This window comes from Somniosus microcephalus, unplaced genomic scaffold (assembly GCF_052327205.1).
Source record: "Somniosus microcephalus isolate GS21.2 unplaced genomic scaffold, FLI_Smic_1.0 unresolved_chr7, whole genome shotgun sequence".
NCBI classification, from domain to species: domain Eukaryota; kingdom Metazoa; phylum Chordata; class Chondrichthyes; order Squaliformes; family Somniosidae; genus Somniosus; species Somniosus microcephalus.
Window position 1 is genome coordinate 24,979,247 of NW_028225185.1, and position 25,514 is coordinate 25,004,760.

At 56.6% G+C, this 25,514-nt stretch overlaps 2 protein-coding genes across 3 annotated transcripts in view; one reads left to right on the forward strand and one right to left on the reverse strand.

Annotated features, from left to right (window-relative positions):
- The window catches only part of LOC147086635 (forkhead box protein P2-like), a 427,219-nt gene that overhangs the window by 123,648 nt on the left and 278,057 nt on the right, over positions 1–25,514 (reverse strand). The window lies entirely within an intron of this gene.
- The window catches only part of LOC147086636 (properdin-like), a 184,552-nt gene that overhangs the window by 38,777 nt on the left and 120,261 nt on the right, over positions 1–25,514 (forward strand). The gene's annotated exons all lie outside the window — the stretch shown is intronic.

Genomic DNA, 25,514 nt, shown 5'->3' on the forward strand with positions numbered 1-25,514 from the left:
CGAGACACCGTCTATACTGCCCCCAGACTGCGATCACTGAGACACCGTCTATACTGCCCCCAGACTGCGATCACCGAGACACCGTCTATACTGCCCCAGACTGTGATCACCGAGACACCGTCTATACTGCCCCCAGACTGTGATCACTGAGACACCGTCTATACTGCCCCCAGACTGTGATCACCGAGACACCATCTATACTGCCCCCAGACTGTGATCACCGAGACACCGTCTATACTGCCCCCAGACAGCGATCACCGAGACACCGTCTATACTGCCCCCAGACAGTGATCACTGAGACACCGTCTATACTGCCCCCAGACAGTGATCACCGAGACACCGTCTATACTGCCCCAGACTGTGATCACCGAGACACCGTCTATACTGCCCCCAGACTGTGATCACCGAGACACTGTCTATACTGCCCCCAGACAGTGATCACCGAGACACCGTCTATACTGCCCCCAGACAGTGATCACCGAGACACCGTCTATACTGCCCCCAGACTGTGATCACCGAGACTCCGTCTATACTGCCCCCAGACAGTGATCACCGAGACACCGTCTATACTGCCCCCAGACAGTGATCACCGAGACACCGTCTATACTGCCCCCAGACAGCGATCACCGAGACACCGTCTATACTGCCCCCAGACTGCGATCACTGAGACACCGTCTATACTGCCCCCAGACAGCGATCACCGAGACACCGTTTATACTGCCGCCAGACTGTGATCACCGAGACACCGTCTATACTGCCCCCAGACAGCGATCACTGAGACTCCGTCTATACTGCCCCCAGACTGCGATCACCGAGACACCGTCTATACTGCCCCCAGACAGTGATCACTGAGACACCGTCTATACTGCCCCAGACAGTGATCACTGAGACACCGTCTATACTGCCCCCAGACAGTGATCACCGAGACACCGTCTATACTGCCCCCAGACTGCGATCACCGAGACACCGTCTATACTGCCCCCAGACAGTGATCACCGAGACACCGTCTATACTGCCCCCAGACTGTGATCACCGAGACACCATCTATACTGCCCCCAGACAGCGATCACCGAGACACCGTCTATACTGCCCCCAGACAGCGATCACCGAGACACCGTCTACACTGCCCCCAGACAGCGATCACTGAGACACCTTCTATACTGCCCCCAGACAGTGATCACCGAGACACCGTCTATACTGCCCCCAGACAGTGATCACCGAGACACCGTCTATACTGCCCCCAGACAGTGATCACCGAGACACCGTCTATACTGCCCCCAGACTGTGATCACCGAGACACCGTCTATACTGCCCCCAGACAGTGATCACCGAGACACCGTCTATACTGCCCCCAGACAGCGATCACCGAGACACCGCCTACACTGCCCCCAGACAGCGATCACTGAGACACCGTCTATACTGCACCCAGACTGTGATCACCGAGACACCGTCTATACTGCCCCCAGACAGTGATCACTGAGACACCGTCTATACTGCCCCCAGACAGCGATCACTGAGACACCGTCTATACTGCCCCAGACAGTGATCACTGAGACTCCGTCTATACTGCCCCCAGACTGTGATCACCGAGACACCGTCTATACTGCCCCCAGACAGTGATCACTGAGACACCGTCTATACTGCCCCCAGACAGCGATCACTGAGACACCGTCCATACTGCCCCCAGACAGTGATCACCGAGACACCGTCTATACTGCCCCCAGACTGTGATCACTGAGACACCGTCTATACTGCCCCCAGACTGTGATCACTGAGACTCCGTCTATACTGCCCGCAGACTGTGATCACCGAGACACCGTCTATACTGCCCCCAGACTGTGATCACCAGACACCGTCTGTACCAGCCCCCAGACAGTGATCACCGAGAGACCGTCTATACTGCCCCCAGACAGTGATCACCGAGACACCGTCAATACTGCCCCCAGACAGTGATCACCGAGACACCGTCTATACTGCCCCCAGACTGTGATCACCGAGACACCGTCTATACTGCCCCCAGACAGTGATCACCGAGACACCGTCTATACTGCCCCCAGACAGCGATCACCGAGACACCGTCTACACTGCCCCCAGACAGCGATCACTGAGACACCGTCTATACTGCACCCAGACTGTGATCACCGAGACACCGTCTATACTGCCCCCAGACAGTGATCACTGAGACACCGTCTATACTGCCCCCAGACAGCGATCACTGAGACACCGTCTATACTGCCCCAGACAGTGATCACTGAGACTCCGTCTATACTGCCCCCAGACTGTGATCACCGAGACACCGTCCATACTGCCCCCAGACAGTGATCACTGAGACACCGTCCATACTTCCCCCAGACAGCGATCACTGAGACACCGTCTATACTGCCCCCAGACAGTGATCACCGAGACACCGTCTATACTGCCCCCAGACTGTGATCACTGAGACACCGTCTATACTGCCCCCAGACTGTGATCACTGAGACTCCGTCTATACTGCCCCCAGACTGTGATCACCGAGACACCGTCTATACTGCCCCCAGACTGTGATCACCAGACACCGTCTGTACCAGCCCCCAGACAGTGATCACCGAGAGACCGTCTATACTGCCCCCAGACAGTGATCACCGAGACACCGTCTATACTGCCCCCAGACAGTGATCACCGAGACACCGTCTATACTGCCCCCAGACTGTGATCACCAGACTCCGTCTATACTGCCCCCAGACAGCGATCACCGAGACACCGTCTGTACTGCCCCCAGACTGTGATCACCGAGACACCGTCTATACTGCCCCCAGACAGTGATCACCGAGACTCCGTCTATACTGCCCCCAGACAGCGATCACCGAGACACCGTCTATACTGCCCCCAGACAGCGATCACCGAGACACCGTCTATACTGCCCCCAGACTGTGATCACCGAGACACCGTCTATACTGCCCCCAGACAGTGATCACCGAGACACCGTCTATACTGCCCCCAGACTGTGATCACCGAGACACCGTCTATATTGCCCCCAGACTGTGATCACCGAGACACCGTCTATACTGCCCCCAGACTGCGATCACTGAGACACCGTCTATGCTGCCCCCAGACTGTGATCACCGAGACACCGTCTATACTGCCCCCAGACTGTGATCACTGAGACACCGTCTATACTGCCCCCAGACAGCGATCACCGAGACACCGTCTATACTGCCCCCAGACAGTGATCACTGAGACACCGTCTGTACTGCCCCCAGACAGCGATCACCGAGACACCGTCTATACTGCCCCCAGACAGTGATCACCGAGACACCGTCTATACTGCCCCCAGACAGTGATCACCGAGACACCGTCTATACTGCCCCCAGACAGTGATCACCGAGACACCGTCTATACTGCCCCCACACCGTGATCACCGAGACACCGTCTATACTGCCCCCAGACCGTGATCACCGAGACTCCGTCTATACTGCCCCCAGACTGTGATCACCGAGACACCGTCTATACTGCCCCCAGACAGTGATCACCGAGACACCGTCTATACTGCCCCCAGACAGTGATCACCGAGACACCGTCTATACTGCCCCCAGACAGTGATCACCGAGACACCGTCTATACTGCCCCCAGACAGTGATCACCGAGACACCGTCTATTCTGCCCCCAGACTGTGATCACTGAGACACCGTCTATACTGCCCCCAGACTGTGATCACTGAGACTCCGTCTATACTGCCCCCAGACAGTGATCACCGAGACACCGTCTATACTGCCCCCAGACTGTGATCACCAGACACCGTCTGTACCAGCCCCCAGACAGTGATCACCGAGAGACCGTCTATACTGCCCCCAGACAGTGATCACCGAGACACCGTCTATACTGCCCCCAGACTGTGATCACCAGACTCCGTCTATACTGCCCCCAGACAGCGATCACCGAGACACCGTCTGTACTGCCCCCAGACTGTGATCACCGAGACACCGTCTATACTGCCCCCAGACAGTGATCACCGAGACTCCGTCTATACTGCCCCAGACAGTGATCACTGAGACTCCGTCTATACTGCCCCCAGACTGTGATCACCGAGACACCGTCTATACTGCCCCCAGACAGTGATCACTGAGACACCGTCTATACTGCCCCCAGACAGCGATCACTGAGACACCGTCCATACTGCCCCCAGACAGTGATCACCGAGACACCGTCTATACTGCCCCCAGACTGTGATCACTGAGACACCGTCTATACTGCCCCCAGACAGCGATCACCGAGACACCGTCTATACTGCCCCCAGACTGTGATCACCGAGACACCGTCTATACTGTCCCCAGACAGTGATCACTGAGACACCGTCTGTACTGTCCCCAGACTGTGATCACTGAGACACCGTCTATACTGCCCCCAGACAGTGATCACCGAGACACCGACTATACTGCCCCCAGACAGTGATCACCGAGACACCGTCTATACTGCCCCCAGACTGTGATCACTGAGACTCCGTCTATACTGCCCGCAGACTGTGATCACCGAGACACCGTCTATACTGCCCCCAGACTGTGATCACCAGACACCGTCTGTACCAGCCCCCAGACAGTGATCACCGAGAGACCGTCTATACTGCCCCCAGACAGTGATCACCGAGACACCGTCAATACTGCCCCCAGACAGTGATCACCGAGACACCGTCTATACTGCCCCCAGACTGTGATCACCGAGACACCGTCTATACTGCCCCCAGACAGTGATCACCGAGACACCGTCTATACTGCCCCCAGACAGCGATCACCGAGACACCGTCTACACTGCCCCCAGACAGCGATCACTGAGACACCGTCTATACTGCACCCAGACTGTGATCACCGAGACACCGTCTATACTGCCCCCAGACAGTGATCACTGAGACACCGTCTATACTGCCCCCAGACAGCGATCACTGAGACACCGTCTATACTGCCCCAGACAGTGATCACTGAGACTCCGTCTATACTGCCCCCAGACTGTGATCACCGAGACACCGTCCATACTGCCCCCAGACAGTGATCACTGAGACACCGTCCATACTTCCCCCAGACAGCGATCACTGAGACACCGTCTATACTGCCCCCAGACAGTGATCACCGAGACACCGTCTATACTGCCCCCAGACTGTGATCACTGAGACACCGTCTATACTGCCCCCAGACTGTGATCACTGAGACTCCGTCTATACTGCCCCCAGACTGTGATCACCGAGACACCGTCTATACTGCCCCCAGACTGTGATCACCAGACACCGTCTGTACCAGCCCCCAGACAGTGATCACCGAGAGACCGTCTATACTGCCCCCAGACAGTGATCACCGAGACACCGTCTATACTGCCCCCAGACAGTGATCACCGAGACACCGTCTATACTGCCCCCAGACTGTGATCACCAGACTCCGTCTATACTGCCCCCAGACAGCGATCACCGAGACACCGTCTGTACTGCCCCCAGACTGTGATCACCGAGACACCGTCTATACTGCCCCCAGACAGTGATCACCGAGACTCCGTCTATACTGCCCCCAGACAGCGATCACCGAGACACCGTCTATACTGCCCCCAGACAGCGATCACCGAGACACCGTCTATACTGCCCCCAGACTGTGATCACCGAGACACCGTCTATACTGCCCCCAGACAGTGATCACCGAGACACCGTCTATACTGCCCCCAGACTGTGATCACCGAGACACCGTCTATATTGCCCCCAGACTGTGATCACCGAGACACCGTCTATACTGCCCCCAGACTGCGATCACTGAGACACCGTCTATGCTGCCCCCAGACTGTGATCACCGAGACACCGTCTATACTGCCCCCAGACTGTGATCACTGAGACACCGTCTATACTGCCCCCAGACAGCGATCACCGAGACACCGTCTATACTGCCCCCAGACAGTGATCACTGAGACACCGTCTGTACTGCCCCCAGACAGCGATCACCGAGACACCGTCTATACTGCCCCCAGACAGTGATCACCGAGACACCGTCTATACTGCCCCCAGACAGTGATCACCGAGACACCGTCTATACTGCCCCCAGACAGTGATCACCGAGACACCGTCTATACTGCCCCCACACCGTGATCACCGAGACACCGTCTATACTGCCCCCAGACCGTGATCACCGAGACTCCGTCTATACTGCCCCCAGACTGTGATCACCGAGACACCGTCTATACTGCCCCCAGACAGTGATCACCGAGACACCGTCTATACTGCCCCCAGACAGTGATCACCGAGACACCGTCTATACTGCCCCCAGACAGTGATCACCGAGACACCGTCTATACTGCCCCCAGACAGTGATCACCGAGACACCGTCTATACTGCCCCCAGACTGTGATCACTGAGACACCGTCTATACTGCCCCCAGACTGTGATCACTGAGACTCCGTCTATACTGCCCCCAGACAGTGATCACCGAGACACCGTCTATACTGCCCCCAGACTGTGATCACCAGACACCGTCTGTACCAGCCCCCAGACAGTGATCACCGAGAGACCGTCTATACTGCCCCCAGACAGTGATCACCGAGACACCGTCTATACTGCCCCCAGACTGTGATCACCAGACTCCGTCTATACTGCCCCCAGACAGCGATCACCGAGACACCGTCTGTACTGCCCCCAGACTGTGATCACCGAGACACCGTCTATACTGCCCCCAGACAGTGATCACCGAGACTCCGTCTATACTGCCCCCAGACAGCGATCACCGAGACACCGTCTATACTGCCCCCAGACAGCGATCACCGAGACACCGTCTATACTGCCCCCAGACTGTGATCACCGAGACACCGTCTATACTGCCCCCAGACAGTGATCACCGAGACACCGTCTATACTGCCCCCAGACTGTGATCACCGAGACACCGTCTATATAGCCCCCAGACTGTGATCACCGAGACACCGTCTATACTGCCCCAGACTGCGATCACTGAGACACCGTCTATGCTGCCCCCAGACTGTGATCACCGAGACACCGTCTATACTGCCCCCAGACTGTGATCACTGAGACACCATCTATACTGCCCCCAGACAGCGATCACCGAGACACCGTCTATACTGCCCCCAGACAGTGATCACTGAGACACCGTCTGTACTGCCCCCAGACAGCGATCACCGAGACACCGTCTATACTGCCCCCAGACAGTGATCACCGAGACACCGTCTATACTGCCCCCAGACAGTGATCACCGAGACACCGTCTATACTGCCCCCAGACAGTGATCACCGAGACACCGTCTATACTGCCCCCAGACCGTGATCACCGAGACACCGTCTATACTGCCCCCAGACTGTGATCACTGAGACTCCGTCTATACTGCCCCAGACTGTGATCACCGAGACACCGTCTATACTGCCCCCAGACAGTGATCACCGAGACACCGTCTATACTGCCCCCAGACAGTGATCACCGAGACACCGTCTATACTGCCCCCAGACAGTGATCACCGAGACACCGTCTATACTGCCCCCAGACAGTGATCACCGAGACACCGTCTATACTGCCCCCAGACAGTGATCACCGAGACACCGTCTATACTGCCCCCAGACAGTGATCACCGAGACACCGTCTATACTGCCGCCAGACAGCGATCACCGAGACACCGTCTATACTGCCCCCAGACAGTGATCACCGAGACACCGTCTGTACTGCCCCCAGACAGCGATCACTGAGACACCGTCTATACTGCCCCCAGACTGTGATCACTGAGACACCGTCCATACTGCCCCCAGACTGTGATCACCGAGACTCCGTCTATACTGCCCCAGACTGTGATCCCCGAGACACCGTCTATACTGCCCCCAGACAGTGATCACCGAGACACCGTCTATACTGCCCCCAGACAGTGATCACCGAGACACCGTTTATACTGCCCCCAGACAGTGATCACCGAGACACCGTCTATACTGCCCCCAGACTGTGATCACCGAGACACCGTCTATACTGCCCCCAGACAGTGATCACCGAGACACCGTCTATACTGCCCCCAGACAGTGATCACCGAGACACCGTCTATACTGCCCCCAGACAGTGATCACCGAGAGACCGTCTATACTGCCCCCAGACAGTGATCACCGAGACACCGTCTATACTGCCCCCAGACTGTGATCACCGAGACACCGTCTATACTGCCCCCAGACAGTGATCACTGAGACACCGTCTATACTGCCCCCAGACTGTGATCACCGAGACACCGTCTATACTGCCCCCAGACAGTGATCACCGAGACACCGTCTGTACTGCCCCCAGACTGTGATCACCGAGACACCGTCTATACTGCCCCCAGACAGTGATCACTGAGACACCGTCTATACTGCCCCCAGACTGTGATCACCGAGACTCCGTCTATACTGCCCCCAGACTGCGATCACCGAGACACCGTCTCTACTGTCCCCAGACAGTGATAACCGAGACACCGTCTATACTGCCCCCAGACAGTGATCACCGAGACACCGTCTATACTGCCCCCAGACAGTGATCACTGAGACTCCGTCTATACTGCCCCCAGACTGTGATCACCGAGACACCGTCTATACTGCCCCCAGACAGCGATCACCGAGACACCGTCTATACTGCCCCCAGACTGATCACCGAGACACCGTCTATACTGCCCCCAGACTGTGATCACTGAGACACCGTCTATACTGCCCCCAGACAGCGATCACTGAGACACCGTCTATACTGCCCCCAGACAGTGATCACCGAGACACCGTCTATACTGCCCCCAGACAGCGATAACCGAGACACCGTCTATACTGCCCCCAGACAGTGATCACTGAGACTCCATCTATACTGCCCCCAGACAGTGATCACCGAGACACCGTCTATACTGCCCCCAGACAGTGATCACCGAGACACCGTCTATACTGCCCCCAGACAGGTATCACCGAGACACCGTCTATACTGCCCCCAGACAGCGATCACTGAGACACCGTCTATACTGCCCCCAGACAGTGATCACCGAGACACCGTCTATACTGCCCCCAGACTGTGATCACCGAGACACCGTCTATACTGCCCCCAGACTGTGATCACTGAGACACCGTCTATACTGCCCCCAGACTGTGATCACCGAGACACCGTCTATACTGCCCCCAGACAGTGATCACCGAGACACCGTCTATACTGCCCCCAGACAGCGATCACCGAGACACCGTCTATACTGCCCCCAGACTGATCACCGAGACACCGTCTATACTGCCCCCAGACTGTGATCACCGAGACACCGTCTATACTGCCCACAGACAGTGATCACTGAGACACCGTCTGTACTGCCCCTAGACTGTGATCACTGAGACACCGTCTATACTGCCCCCAGACTGTGATCACTGAGACACCGCCTATACTGCCCCCAGACAGTGATCACCGAGACACCGTCTATACTGCCCCCAGGCAGTGATCACCGAGACACCGTCTATACTGCCCCCAGACAGTGATCACCGAGACACACTCTATACTGCCCCCAGACAGCGATCACTGAGACTCCGTCTATACTGCCCCCAGACAGTGATCACCGAGACACCGTCTATACTGCCCCCAGACAGTGATCACCGAGACACCGTCTATACTGCCCCCAGACAGCGATCACTGAGACACCGTCTATACTGCCCCCAGACAGTGATCACCGAGACACCGTCTATACTGCCCCCAGACAGTGATCACCGAGACACCATCTGTACCAGCCCCCAGACAGTGATCACCGAGACACCGTCTATACTGCCCCCAGACAGCGATCACCGAGACACCGTCTATACTGCCCCCAGACAGCGATCACCGAGACACCGTCTATACTGCCCCCAGACAGTGATCACCGAGACACCGTCTATACTGCCCCCAGACTGTGATCACCGAGACACCGTCTATACTGCCCCCAGACAGCGATCACTGAGACTCCGTCTATACTGCCCCCAGACAGTGATCACCGAGACACCGTCTATACTGCCCCCAGACTGCGATCACCGAGACACGGTCTGTACCAGCCCCCAGACAGTGATCACCGAGACACCGTCTATACTGCCCCTAGACAGTGATCACCGAGACACCGTCTATACTGCCCCTAGACTGTGATCACCGAGACACCGTCTATACTGCCCCCAGACAGTGATCACTGAGACTCCGTCTATACTGCCCCCAGACTGTGATCACCGAGACACCGTCTATACTGCCCCCAGACAGTGATCACCGAGACACCGTCTATTCTGCCCCCAGACAGTGATCACCGAGACACCGTCTATACGGCCCCCAGACAGTGATCACCGAGACACCGTCTATACTGCCCCCAGACTGTGATCACTGAGACACTGTCTATACTGCCCCCAGACAGTGATCACCGAGACACCGTCTATACTGCCCCCAGACAGTGATCACCGAGACACCGTCTATACTGCCCCCAGACAGTGATCACCGAGACACCGTCTATACTGCCCCCAGACAGCGATCACTGAGACACCGTCTGTACTGCCCCCAGACTGTGATCACCGAGACACCGTCTATACTGCCCCCAGACTGTGATCACTGAGACACCGTCTATACTGCCCCCAGACAGTGATCACCGAGACACCGTCTATACTGCCCCCAGACAGTGATCACTGAGACTCCGTCTATACTGCCCCCAGACAGCGATCACTGAGACTCCGTCTATACTGCCCCCAGACTGTGATCACCGAGACACCGTCTATACTGCCCCCAGACAGTGATCACCGAGACACCATCTGTACCAGCCCCCAGACAGTGATCACCGGGACACCGTCTATACTGCCCCCAGACAGCGATCACCGAGACACCGTCTATACTGCCCCCAGACAGCGATCACCGAGACACCGTCTATACTGCCCCCAGACAGTGATCACCGAGACACCGTCTATACTGCCCCCAGACTGTGATCACCGAGACACCGTCTATACTGCCCCCAGACAGCGATCACTGAGACTCCGTCTATACTGCCCCCAGACAGTGATCACCGAGACACCGTCTATACTGCCCCCAGACTGCGATCACCGAGACACGGTCTGTACCAGCCCCCAGACAGTGATCACCGAGACACCGTCTATACTGCCCCTAGACAGTGATCACCGAGACACCGTCTATACTGCCCCTAGACTGTGATCACCGAGACACCGTCTATACTGCCCCCAGACAGTGATCACTGAGACTCCGTCTATACTGCCCCCAGACTGTGATCACCGAGACACCGTCTATACTGCCCCCAGACAGTGATCACCGAGACACCGTCTATTCTGCCCCCAGACAGTGATCACCGAGACACCGTCTATACTGCCCCCAGACAGTGATCACTGAGACTCCGTCTATACTGCCCCCAGACTGTGATCACCGAGACACCGTCTATACGGCCCCCAGACAGTGATCACCGAGACACCGTCTATACTGCCCCCAGACTGTGATCACTGAGACACTGTCTATACTGCCCCCAGACAGTGATCACCGAGACACCGTCTATACTGCCCCCAGACAGTGATCACCGAGACACCGTCTATACTGCCCCCAGACAGTGATCACCGAGACACCGTCTGTACTGCCCCCAGACAGCGATCACCGAGACACCGTCTATACTGCCCCCAGACAGTGATCATCGAGACACCGTCTATACTGCCCCCAGACAGCGATCACCGAGACACCGTCTATACTGCCCCCAGACAGTGATCACCGAGACACCGTCTATACTGCCCCCAGACAGTGATCACTGAGACTCCGTCTATACTGCCCCCAGACTGTGATCACCGAGACACCGTCTATACTGCCCTCAGACAGTGATCACCGAGACACCGTCTATTCTGCCCCCAGACAGTGATCACCGAGACACCGTCTATACTGCCCCCAGACAGTGATCACTGAGACTCCGTCTATACTGCCCCCAGACTGTGATCACCGAGACACCGTCTATACTGCCCCCAGACAGTGATCACCGAGACACCGTCTATGCTGCCCCCAGACTGTGATCACTGAGACACCGTCTATACTGCCCCCAGACAGTGATCACCGAGACACCGTCTATACTGCCCCCAGACAGTGATCACCGAGACACCGTCTATACTGCCCCCAGACAGTGATCACCGAGACACCGTCTGTACTGCCCCCAGACAGCGATCACCGAGACACCGTCTATACTGCCCCCAGACTGTGATCACCGAGACACCGTCTATACTGCCCCCAGACTGTGATCACTGAGACACCGTCTATACTGCCCCCAGACTGTGATCACTGAGACACCGTCTATACTGCCCCCAGACTGTGATCACCGAGACACCGTCTATACTGCCCCCAGACTGTGATCACTGAGACACCGTCTATACTGCCCCCAGACTGTGATCACCGAGACACCGTCTATACTGCCCCCAGACTGTGATCACCGAGACACCGTCTATACTGCACCCAGACAGTGATCACCGAGACACCGTCTATACTGCCCCCAGACAGTGATCACCGAGACACCGTCTATACTGCCCCCAGACAGTGATCACCGAGACACCGTCTATACTGCCCCCAGACAGTGATCACCGAGACACCGTCTATACTGCCCCCAGACTGTGATCACCGAGACACCGTCTATACTGCCCCCAGACAGTGATCACCGAGACACCGTCTATACTGCCCCCAGACTGTGATCACCGAGACACCGTCTATACTGCCCCAAGACTGTGATCACTGAGACACCGTCTATACTGCCCCCAGACTGTGATCACCGAGACACCGTCTATACTGCCCCCAGACTGTGATCACCGAGACACCGTCTATACTGCCCCCAGACTGTGATCACTGAGACACCGTCTATACTGCACCCAGACTGTGATCACTGAGACACCGTCTATACTGCCCCCAGACAGTGATCACCGAGACACCGTCTGTACTGCCCCAGACAGTGATCACCGAGACACCGTCTATACTGCCCCCAGACAGTGATCACCGAGACACCGTCTAGACTGCCCCCAGACTGTGATCACCGAGACACCGTCTATACTGCCCCCAGACAGTGATCACTGAGACACCGTCTATACTGCCCCTAGACTGTGATCACTGAGACACCGTCTATACTGCCCCCAGACTGTGATCACTGAGACACCGCCTATACTGCCCCCAGACTGTGATCACCGAGACACCGTCTATACTGCCCCCAGACAGTGATCACCGAGACACCGTCTATACTGCCCCCAGACAGTGATCACTGAGACACCGTCTATACTGCCCCCAGACAGCGATCACTGAGACACCGTCTATACTGCCCCAGACAGTGATCACCGAGACACCGTCTATACTGCCCCCAGACAGTGATCACTGAGACACCGTCTATACTGCCCCCAGACAGTGATCACCGAGACACCGTCTATACTGCCCCCAGACAGTGATCACCGAGACACCGTCTATACTGCCCCCAGACAGTGATCACCGAGACACACTCTATACTGCCCCCAGACAGCGATCACTGAGACTCCGTCTATACTGCCCCTAGACAGCGATCACTGAGACACCGTCTATACTGCCCCCAGACAGTGATCACTGAGACACCGTCTATACTGCCCCCAGACAGTGATCACTGAGACTCCGTCTATACTGCCCCCAGACAGCGATCACTGAGACTCCGTCTATACTGCCCCCAGACTGTGATCACCGAGACACCGTCTGTACTGCCCCCAGACAGTGATCACCGAGACACCGTCTGTACCAGCCCCCAGACAGTGATCACCGAGACACCGTCTATACTGCCCCCAGACAGCGATCACCGAGACACCGTCTATACTGCCCACAGACTGTGATCACCGAGACACCGTCTGTACTGCCCCCAGACAGTGATCACTGAGACACCGTCTATACTGCCCCCAGACTGTGATCACCGAGACACCGTCTGTACTGCCCCCAGACAGTGATCACCGAGACACCGTCTATTCTGCCCCCAGACAGTGATCACCGAGACACCGTCGATACTGCCCCCAGACAGTGATCACTGAGACTCCGTCTATACTGCCCCCAGACTGTGATCACCGAGACACCGTCTATACTGCCCCCAGACAGTGATCACCGAGACACCGTCTATACTGCCCCCAGACTGTGATCACTGAGACACCGTCTATACTGTCCCCAGACAGTGATCACCGAGACACCGTCTATACTGCCCCCAGACAGTGATCACCCAGACACCGTCTATACTGCCCCCAGACAGTGATCACCGAGACACCGTCTGTACTGCCCCCAGACAGCGATCACCGAGACACCGTCTATACTGCCCCCAGACAGTGATCACCGAGACACCGTCTATACTGCCCCCAGACAGTGATCACCGAGACACCGTCTATACTGCCCCCAGGCAGTGATCACTGAGACACCGTCTATACTGCCCCCAGACAGTGATCACCGAGACACCGTCTATACTGCCCCCAGACTGTGATCACCGAGACACCGTCTATACTGCCCCCAGACTGTGATCACTGAGACACCGTCTATACTGCACCCAGACTGTGATCACTGAGACACCGTCTATACTGCCCCCAGACAGTGATCACCGAGACACCGTCTGTACTGCCCCAGACAGTGATCACCGAGACACCGTCTATACTGCCCCCAGACAGTGATCACCGAGACACCGTCTAGACTGCCCCCAGACTGTGATCACCGAGACACCGTCTATACTGCCCCCAGACAGTGATCACTGAGACACCGTCTATACTGCCCCTAGACTGTGATCACTGAGACACCGTCTATACTGCCCCCAGACTGTGATCACTGAGACACCGCCTATACTGCCCCCAGACTGTGATCACCGAGACACCGTCTATACTGCCCCCAGACAGTGATCACCGAGACACCGTCTATACTGCCCCCAGACAGTGATCACTGAGACACCGTCTATACTGCCCCCAGACAGCGATCACTGAGACACCGTCTATACTGCCCCAGACAGTGATCACCGAGACACCGTCTATACTGCCCCCAGACAGTGATCACTGAGACACCGTCTATACTGCCCCCAGACAGTGATCACCGAGACACCGTCTATACTGCCCCCAGACAGTGATCACCGAGACACCGTCTATACTGCCCCCAGACAGTGATCACCGAGACACACTCTATACTGCCCCCAGACAGCGATCACTGAGACTCCGTCTATACTGCCCCTAGACAGCGATCACTGAGACACCGTCTATACTGCCCCCAGACAGTGATCACTGAGACACCGTCTATACTGCCCCCAGACAGTGATCACTGAGACTCCGTCTATACTGCCCCCAGACAGCGATCACTGAGACTCCGTCTATACTGCCCCCAGACTGTGATCACCGAGACACCGTCTGTACTGCCCCCAGACAGTGATCACCGAGACACCGTCTGTACCAGCCCCCAGACAGTGATCACCGAGACACCGTCTATACTGCCCCCAGACAGCGATCACCGAGACACCGTCTATACTGCCCACAGACTGTGATCACCGAGACACCGTCTGTACTGCCCCCAGACAGTGATCACTGAGACACCGTCTATACTGCCCCCAGACTGTGATCACCGAGACACCGTCTGTACTGCCCCCAGACAGTGATCACCGAGACACCGTCTATTCTGCCCCCAGACAGTGATCACCGAGACACCGTCGATACTGCCCCCAGACAGTGATCACTGAGACTCCGTCTATACTGCCCCCAGACTGTGATCACCGAGACACCGTCTATACTGCCCCCAGACAGTGATCACCGAGACACCGTCTATACTGCCCCCAGACTGTGATCACTGAGACACCGTCTATACTGTCCCCAGACAGTGATCACCGAGACACCGTCTATACTGCCCCCAGACAGTGATCACCCAGACACCGTCTATACTGCCCCCAGACAGTGATCACCGAGACACCGTCTGTACTGCCCCCAGACAGCGATCACCGAGACACCGTCTATACTGCCCCCAGACAGTGATCACCGAGACACCGTCTATACTGCCCCCAGACAGTGATCACCGAGACATCGTCTATACTGCCCCCAGGCAGTGATCACTGAGACACCGTCTATACTGCCCCCAGACAGTGATCACCGAGACACCGTCTATACTGCCCCCAGACTGTGATCACCGAGACACCGTCTATACTGCCCCCAGACAGTGATCACCGAGACACCGTCTATACTGCCCCCAGACTGTGATCACTGAGACACCGTCTATACTGCCCCCAGACTGTGATCACCGAGACACCGTCTATACTGCCCCCAGACTGTGATCACTGAGACACCGTCTTTTCTGCCCCCAGACAGTGATCACCGAGACACCGTCTATACTGCCCCCAGACAGTGATCACCGAGACACCGTCTATTCTGCCCCCAGACAGTGATCACCGAGACACCGTCTATTCTGCCCCCAGACAGTGATCACCGAGACACCGTCTATACTGCCCCCAGACTGTGATCACTGAGACACCGTCTATACTGCCCCCAGACTGTGATCACTGAGACACCGTCTATACTGCCCCCAGACTGTGATCAGCGAGACACCGTCTATACTGCCCCCAGACTGTGATCACCGAGACACCGTCTATACTGCCCCCAGACAGTGATCACCGAGACACCGTCTATACTGCCCCCAGACAGTGATCACCGAGACACCGTCTATACTGCCCCCAGACAGTGATCACCGAGACACCGTCTATACTGCCCCCAGACAGTGATCACCGAGACACCGTCTATACTGCCCCCAGACTGTGATCACCGAGACACCGTCTATACTGCCCCCAGACAGTGATCATCGAGACACCGTCTATACTGCCCCCAGACTGTGATCACCGAGACACCGTCTATACTGCCCCCAGACTGTGATCACTGAGACACCGTCTATACTGCCCCCAGACTGTGATCACCGAGACACCGTCTATACTGCCCCCAGACTGTGATCACCGAGACACCGTCTATACTGCCCCCAGACAGCGATCACCGAGACACCGTCTATACTGCCCCCAGACAGAGATCACCGAGACACCGTCTATACTGCCCCCAGACAGCGATCACCGAGACACCGTCTATACTGCCCCCAGACAGTGATCACCGAGACTCCGTCTATACTGCCCCCAGACAGCGATCACCGAGACACCGTCTATACTGCCCCCAGACAGCGATCACCGAGACACCGTCTATACTGCCCCCAGACAGTGATCACCAAGACACCGTCTATACTGCCCCCAGACAGCGATCACCGAGACACCGTCTATACTGCCCCCAGACAGCGATCACTGAGACTCCGTCTATACTGCCCCCAGACAGCGATCACCGAGACTCCGTCTATACTGCCCCCAGACTGCGATCACCGAGACACCGTCTATACTGCTCCCAGACAGCGATCACTGAGACACCGTCTATACTGCCCCCAGACAGTGATCACTGAGACACCGTCTATACTGCCCCCAGACTGTGATCACCGAGACACCGTCTATACTGCCCCCAGACTGTGATCACCGAGACACCGTCTATACTGCCCCCAGACAGTGATCACTGAGACACCGTCTATACTGCCCCGAGACAGTGATCACCGAGACACCGTCTATACTGCCCCCAGACTGCGATCACCGAGACACCGTCTATACTGCCCCCAGACAGTGATCACCGAGACACCGTCTATACTGCCCCCAGTCAGTGATCACCGAGACACCGTCTATACTGCCCCCAGACAGTGATCACCGAGACACCATCTATACTGCCCCCAGACAGCGCTCACCGAGACACCGTCTATACTGCCCCCAGACTGTGATCACCGAGACATCGTCTATACTGCCGCCAGACTGTGATCACCGAGACACCATCTATACTGCCCCCAGACTGTGATCACCGAGACACCGTCTATACTGCCCCCAGACTGTGATCACTGAGACACCGTCTATACTGCCCCCAGACTGTGATCACCGAGACACCGTCTATACTGCCCCCAGACAGTGATCACCGAGACACCGTCTATACTGCCCCCAGACAGCGATCACCGAGACACCGTCTATACTGCCCCCAGACTGTGATCACTGAGACACCGTCTATACTGCCCCAGACTGTGATCACCGAGACACCGTCTATACTGCCCCCAGACAGTGATCACCGAGACACCGTCTGTACTGCCCCCAGACAGTGATCACCGAGACTCCGTCTATACTGCCCCCAGACAGCGATCACTGAGACACCATCTATACTGCCCCCAGACAGTGATCACCGAGACACCGTCTATACTGCCCCCAGACTGTGATCACTGAGACACCGTCTATACTGCCCCCAGACTGTGATCACCGAGACACCGTCTATACTGCCCCCAGACTGTGATCACCGAGACACCGTCTATACTGCCCCCAGACTGTGATCACTGAGACACCGTCTATACTGCACCCAGACTGTGATCACTGAGACACCGTCTATACTGCCCCCAGACAGTGATCACCGAGACACCGTCTGTACTGCCCCTAGACAGTGATCACCGAGACACCGTCTATACTGCCCCCAGACAGTGATCACCGAGACACCGTCTAGACTGCCCCCAGACTGTGATCACCGAGACACCGTCTATACTGCCCCCAGACAGTGATCACTGAGACACCGTCTATACTGCCCCCAGACAGTGATCACCGAGACACCGTCTATACTGCCCCCAGACTGTGATCACCGAGACACCGTCTATACTGCCCCCAGACTGTGATCACTGAGACACCGTCTATACTGCCCCCAGACTGTGATCACTGAGACACCGCCTATACTGCCCCCAGACTGTGATCACCGAGACACCGTCTATACTGCCCCCAGACAGTGATCACCGAGACACCGTCTATACTGCCCCCAGACAGTGATCACTGAGACACCGTCTATACTGCCCCCAGACAGCGATCACTGAGACACCGTCTATACTGCCCCAGACAGTGATCACCGAGACACCGTCTATACTGCCCCCAGACAGTGATCACTGAGACACCGTCTATACTGCCCCCAGACAGTGATCACCGAGACACCGTCTATACTGCCCCCAGACAGTGATCACCGAGACACCGTCTATACTGCCCCCAGACAGTGATCACCGAGACACACTCTATACTGCCCCAGACAGCGATCACTGAGACTCCGTCTATACTGCCCCCAGACAGCGATCACTGAGACACCGTCTATACTGCCCCCAGACAGTGATCACTGAGACACCGTCTATACTGCCCCCAGACAGTGATCACTGAGACTCCGTCTATACTGCCCCCAGACAGCGATCACTGAGACTCCGTCTATACTGCCCCCAGACTGTGATCACCGAGACACCGTCTGTACTGCCCCCAGACAGTGATCACCGAGACACCATCTGTACCAGCCCCCAGACAGTGATCACCGAGACACCGTCTATACTGCCCCCAGACAGCGATCACCGAGACACCGTCTATACTGCCCCCAGACTGTGATCACCGAGACACCGTCTATACTGCCCCCAGACAGTGATCACTGAGACACCGTCTATACTGCCCCCAGACTGTGATCACCGAGACACCGTCTGTACTGCCCCCAGACAGTGATCACCGAGACACCGTCTATTCTGCCCCCAGACAGTGATCACCGAGACACCGTCGATACTGCCCCCAGACAGTGATCACTGAGACTCCGTCTATACTGCCCCCAGACTGTGATCACCGAGACACCGTCTATACGGCCCCCAGACAGTGATCACCGAGACACCGTCTATACTGCCCCCAGACTGTGATCACTGAGACACCGTCTATACTGCCCCCAGACAGTGATCACCGAGACACCGTCTATACTGCCCCCAGACAGTGATCACCGAGACACCGTCTATACTGCCCCCAGACAGTGATCACCGAGACACCGTCTGTACTGCCCCCAGACAGCGATCACCGAGACACCGTCTATACTGCCCCCAGACAGTGATCACCGAGACACCGTCTATACTGCCCCCAGACAGTGATCACCGAGACACCGTCTATACTGCCCCCAGGCAGTGATCACTGAGACACCGTCTATACTGCCCCCAGACAGTGATCACCGAGACACCGTCTATACTGCCCCCAGACTGTGATCACCGAGACACCGTCTATACTGCCCCCAGACAGTGATCACCGAGACACCGTCTATACTGCCCCCAGACTGTGATCACTGAGACACCGTCTATACTGCCCCCAGACTGTGATCACCGAGACACCGTCTATACTGCCCCCAGACTGTGATCACTGAGACACCGTCTATACTGCCCCCAGACAGTGATCACCGAGACACCGTCTATACTGCCCCCAGACAGTGATCACCGAGACACCGTCTATTCTGCCCCCAGACAGTGATCACCGAGACACCGTCTATTCTGCCCCCAGACAGTGATCACCGAGACACCGTCTATACTGCCCCCAGACTGTGATCACTGAGACACCGTCTATACTGCCCCCAGACTGTGATCACTGAGACACCGTCTATACTGCCCCCAGACTGTGATCAGCGAGACACCGTCTATACTGCCCCCAGACTGTGATCACCGAGACACCGTCTATACTGCCCCCAGACAGTGATCACCGAGACACCGTCTATACTGCCCCCAGACAGTGATCACCGAGACACCGTCTATACTGCCCCCAGACAGTGATCACCGAGACACCGTCTATACTGCCCCCAGACAGTGATCACCGAGACACCGTCTATACTGCCCCCAGACTGTGATCACCGAGACACCGTCTATACTGCCCCCAGACTGTGATCACTGAGACTCCGTCTATACTGCCCCCAGACAGGGATCACCGAGACACCGTCTATACTGCCCCCAGACAGTGATCATCGAGACACCGTCTATACTGCCCCCAGACTCTGATCACCGAGACACCGTCTATACTGCCCCCAGACTGTGATCACTGAGACACCGTCTATACTGCCCCCAGACTGTGATCACCGAGACACCGTCTATACTGCCCCCAGACTGTGATCACCGAGACACCGTCTATACTGCCCCCAGACAGCGATCACCGAGACACCGTCTATACTGCCCCCAGACTGTGATCACCGAGACACCGTCTATACTGCCCCCAGACAGTGATCACCGAGACACCGTCTATACTGCCCCCAGACTGTGATCACTGAGACACCGTCTATACTGCCCCCAGACTGTGATCACTGAGACACCGTCTATACTGCCCCCAGACAGAGATCACCGAGACACCGTCTATACTGCCCCCAGACAGCGATCACCGAGACACCGTCTATACTGCCCCCAGACAGTGATCACTGAGACACCGTCTATACTGCCCCGAGACAGTGATCACCGAGACACCGTCTATACTGCCCCCAGACTGCGATCACCGAGACACCGTCTATACTGCCCCCAGACAGTGATCACCGAGACACCGTCTATACTGCCCCCAGTCAGTGATCACCGAGACACCGTCTATACTGCCCCCAGACAGTGATCACCGAGACACCATCTATACTGCCCCCAGACAGCGCTCACCGAGACACCGTCTATACTGCCCCCAGACTGTGATCACCGAGGCATCGTCTATACTGCCGCCAGACTGTGATCACCGAGACACCATCTATACTGCCCCCAGACTGTGATCACCGAGACACCGTCTATACTGCCCCCAGACTGTGATCACTGAGACACCGTCTATACTGCCCCCAGACTGTGATCACCGAGACACCGTCTATACTGCCCCCAGACAGTGATCACCGAGACACCGTCTATACTGCCCCCAGACAGCGATCACCGAGACACCGTCTATACTGCCCCCAGACTGTGATCACTGAGACACCGTCTATACTGCCCCAGACTGTGATCACCGAGACACCGTCTATACTGCCCCCAGACAGTGATCACCGAGACACCGTCTGTACTGCCCCCAGACAGTGATCACCGAGACTCCGTCTATACTGCCCCCAGACAGCGATCACTGAGACACCATCTATACTGCCCCCAGACAGTGATCACCGAGACACCGTCTATACTGCCCCCAGACTGTGATCACTGAGACACCGTCTATACTGCCCCCAGACTGTGATCACCGAGACACCGTCTATACTGCCCCCAGACTGTGATCACCGAGACACCGTCTATACTGCCCCCAGACTGTGATCACTGAGACACCGTCTATACTGCACCCAGACTGTGATCACTGAGACACCGTCTATACTGCCCCCAGACAGTGATCACCGAGACACCGTCTGTACTGCCCCTAGACAGTGATCACCGAGACACCGTCTATACTGCCCCCAGACAGTGATCACCGAGACACCGTCTAGACTGCCCCCAGACTGTGATCACCGAGACACCGTCTATACTGCCCCCAGACAGTGATCACTGAGACACCGTCTATACTGCCCCCAGACAGTGATCACCGAGACACCGTCTATACTGCCCCCAGACTGTGATCACCGAGACACCGTCTATACTGCCCCCAGACTGTGATCACTGAGACACCGTCTATACTGCCCCCAGACTGTGATCACTGAGACACCGCCTATACTGCCCCCAGACTGTGATCACCGAGACACCGTCTATACTGCCCCCAGACAGTGATCACCGAGACACCGTCTATACTGCCCCCAGACAGTGATCACTGAGACACCGTCTATACTGCCCCCAGACAGCGATCACTGAGACACCGTCTATACTGCCCCAGACAGTGATCACCGAGACACCGTCTATACTGCCCCCAGACAGTGATCACTGAGACACCGTCTATACTGCCCCCAGACAGTGATCACCGAGACACCGTCTATACTGCCCCCAGACAGTGATCACCGAGACACCGTCTATACTGCCCCCAGACAGTGATCACCGAGACACACTCTATACTGCCCCAGACAGCGATCACTGAGACTCCGTCTATACTGCCCCCAGACAGCGATCACTGAGACACCGTCTATACTGCCCCCAGACAGTGATCACTGAGACACCGTCTATACTGCCCCCAGACAGTGATCACTGAGACTCCGTCTATACTGCCCCCAGACAGCGATCACTGAGACTCCGTCTATACTGCCCCCAGACTGTGATCACCGAGACACCGTCTGTACTGCCCCCAGACAGTGATCACCGAGACACCATCTGTACCAGCCCCCAGACAGTGATCACCGAGACACCGTCTATACTGCCCCCAGACAGCGATCACCGAGACACCGTCTATACTGCCCCCAGACTGTGATCACCGAGACACCGTCTATACTGCCCCCAGACAGTGATCACTGAGACACCGTCTATACTGCCCCCAGACTGTGATCACCGAGACACCGTCTGTACTGCCCCCAGACAGTGATCACCGAGACACCGTCTATTCTGCCCCCAGACAGTGATCACCGAGACACCGTCGATACTGCCCCCAGACAGTGATCACTGAGACTCCGTCTATACTGCCCCCAGACTGTGATCACCGAGACACCGTCTATACGGCCCCCAGACAGTGATCACCGAGACACCGTCTATACTGCCCCCAGACTGTGATCACTGAGACACCGTCTATACTGCCCCCAGACAGTGATCACCGAGACACCGTCTATACTGCCCCCAGACAGTGATCACCGAGACACCGTCTATACTGCCCCCAGACAGTGATCACCGAGACACCGTCTGTACTGCCCCCAGACAGCGATCACCGAGACACCGTCTATACTGCCCCCAGACAGTGATCACCGAGACACCGTCTATACTGCCCCCAGACAGTGATCACCGAGACACCGTCTATACTGCCCCCAGGCAGTGATCACTGAGACACCGTCTATACTGCCCCCAGACAGTGATCACCGAGACACCGTCTATACTGCCCCCAGACTGTGATCACCGAGACACCGTCTATACTGCCCCCAGACAGTGATCACCGAGACACCGTCTATACTGCCCCCAGACTGTGATCACTGAGACACCGTCTATACTGCCCCCAGACTGTGATCACCGAGACACCGTCTATACTGCCCCCAGACTGTGATCACTGAGACACCGTCTATACTGCCCCCAGACAGTGATCACCGAGACACCGTCTATACTGCCCCCAGACAGTGATCACCGAGACACCGTCTATTCTGCCCCCAGACAGTGATCACCGAGACACCGTCTATTCTGCCCCCAGACAGTGATCACCGAGACACCGTCTATACTGCCCCCAGACTGTGATCACTGAGACACCGTCTATACTGCCCCCAGACTGTGATCACTGAGACACCGTCTATACTGCCCCCAGACTGTGATCAGCGAGACACCGTCTATACTGCCCCCAGACTGTGATCACCGAGACACCGTCTATACTGCCCCCAGACAGTGATCACCGAGACACCGTCTATACTGCCCCCAGACAGTGATCACCGAGACACCGTCTATACTGCCCCCAGACAGTGATCACCGAGACACCGTCTATACTGCCCCCAGACAGTGATCACCGAGACACCGTCTATACTGCCCCCAGACTGTGATCACCGAGACACCGTCTATACTGCCCCCAGACTGTGATCACTGAGACTCCGTCTATACTGCCCCCAGACAGGGATCACCGAGACACCGTCTATACTGCCCCCAGACAGTGATCATCGAGACACCGTCTATACTGCCCCCAGACTCTGATCACCGAGACACCGTCTATACTGCCCCCAGACTGTGATCACTGAGACACCGTCTATACTGCCCCCAGACTGTGATCACCGAGACACCGTCTATACTGCCCCCAGACTGTGATCACCGAGACACCGTCTATACTGCCCCCAGACAGCGATCACCGAGACACCGTCTATACTGCCCCCAGACTGTGATCACCGAGACACCGTCTATACTGCCCCCAGACAGTGATCACCGAGACACCGTCTATACTGCCCCCAGACTGTGATCACTGAGACACCGTCTATACTGCCCCCAGACTGTGATCACTGAGACACCGTCTATACTGCCCCCAGACAGAGATCACCGAGACACCGTCTATACTGCCCCCAGACAGCGATCACCGAGACACCGTCTATACTGCCCCCAGACAGTGATCACCGAGACTCCGTCTATACTGCCCCCAGACAGCGATCACCGAGACACCGTCTATACTGCCCCCAGACAGCGATCACCGAGACACCGTCTATACTGCCCCCAGACAGTGATCACCGAGACACCGTCTATACTGCCCCCAGACAGCGATCACCGAGACACCGTCTATACTGCCCCCAGACAGCGATCACTGAGACTCCGTCTATACTGCCCCCAGACAGCGATCACCGAGACTCCGTCTATACTGCCCCCAGACTGCGATCACCGAGACACCGTCTATACTGCTCCCAGACAGCGATCACTGAGACACCGTCTATACTGCCCCCAGACAGTGATCACTGAGACACCGTCTATACTGCCCCCAGACTGTGATCACCGAGACACCGTCTATACTGCCCCCAGACTGTGATCACCGAGACACCGTCTATACTGCCCCCAGACAGTGATCACTGAGACACCGTCTATACTGCCCCGAGACAGTGATCACCGAGACACCGTCTATACTGCCCCCAGACTGCGATCACCGAGACACCGTCTATACTGCCCCCAGACAGTGATCACCGAG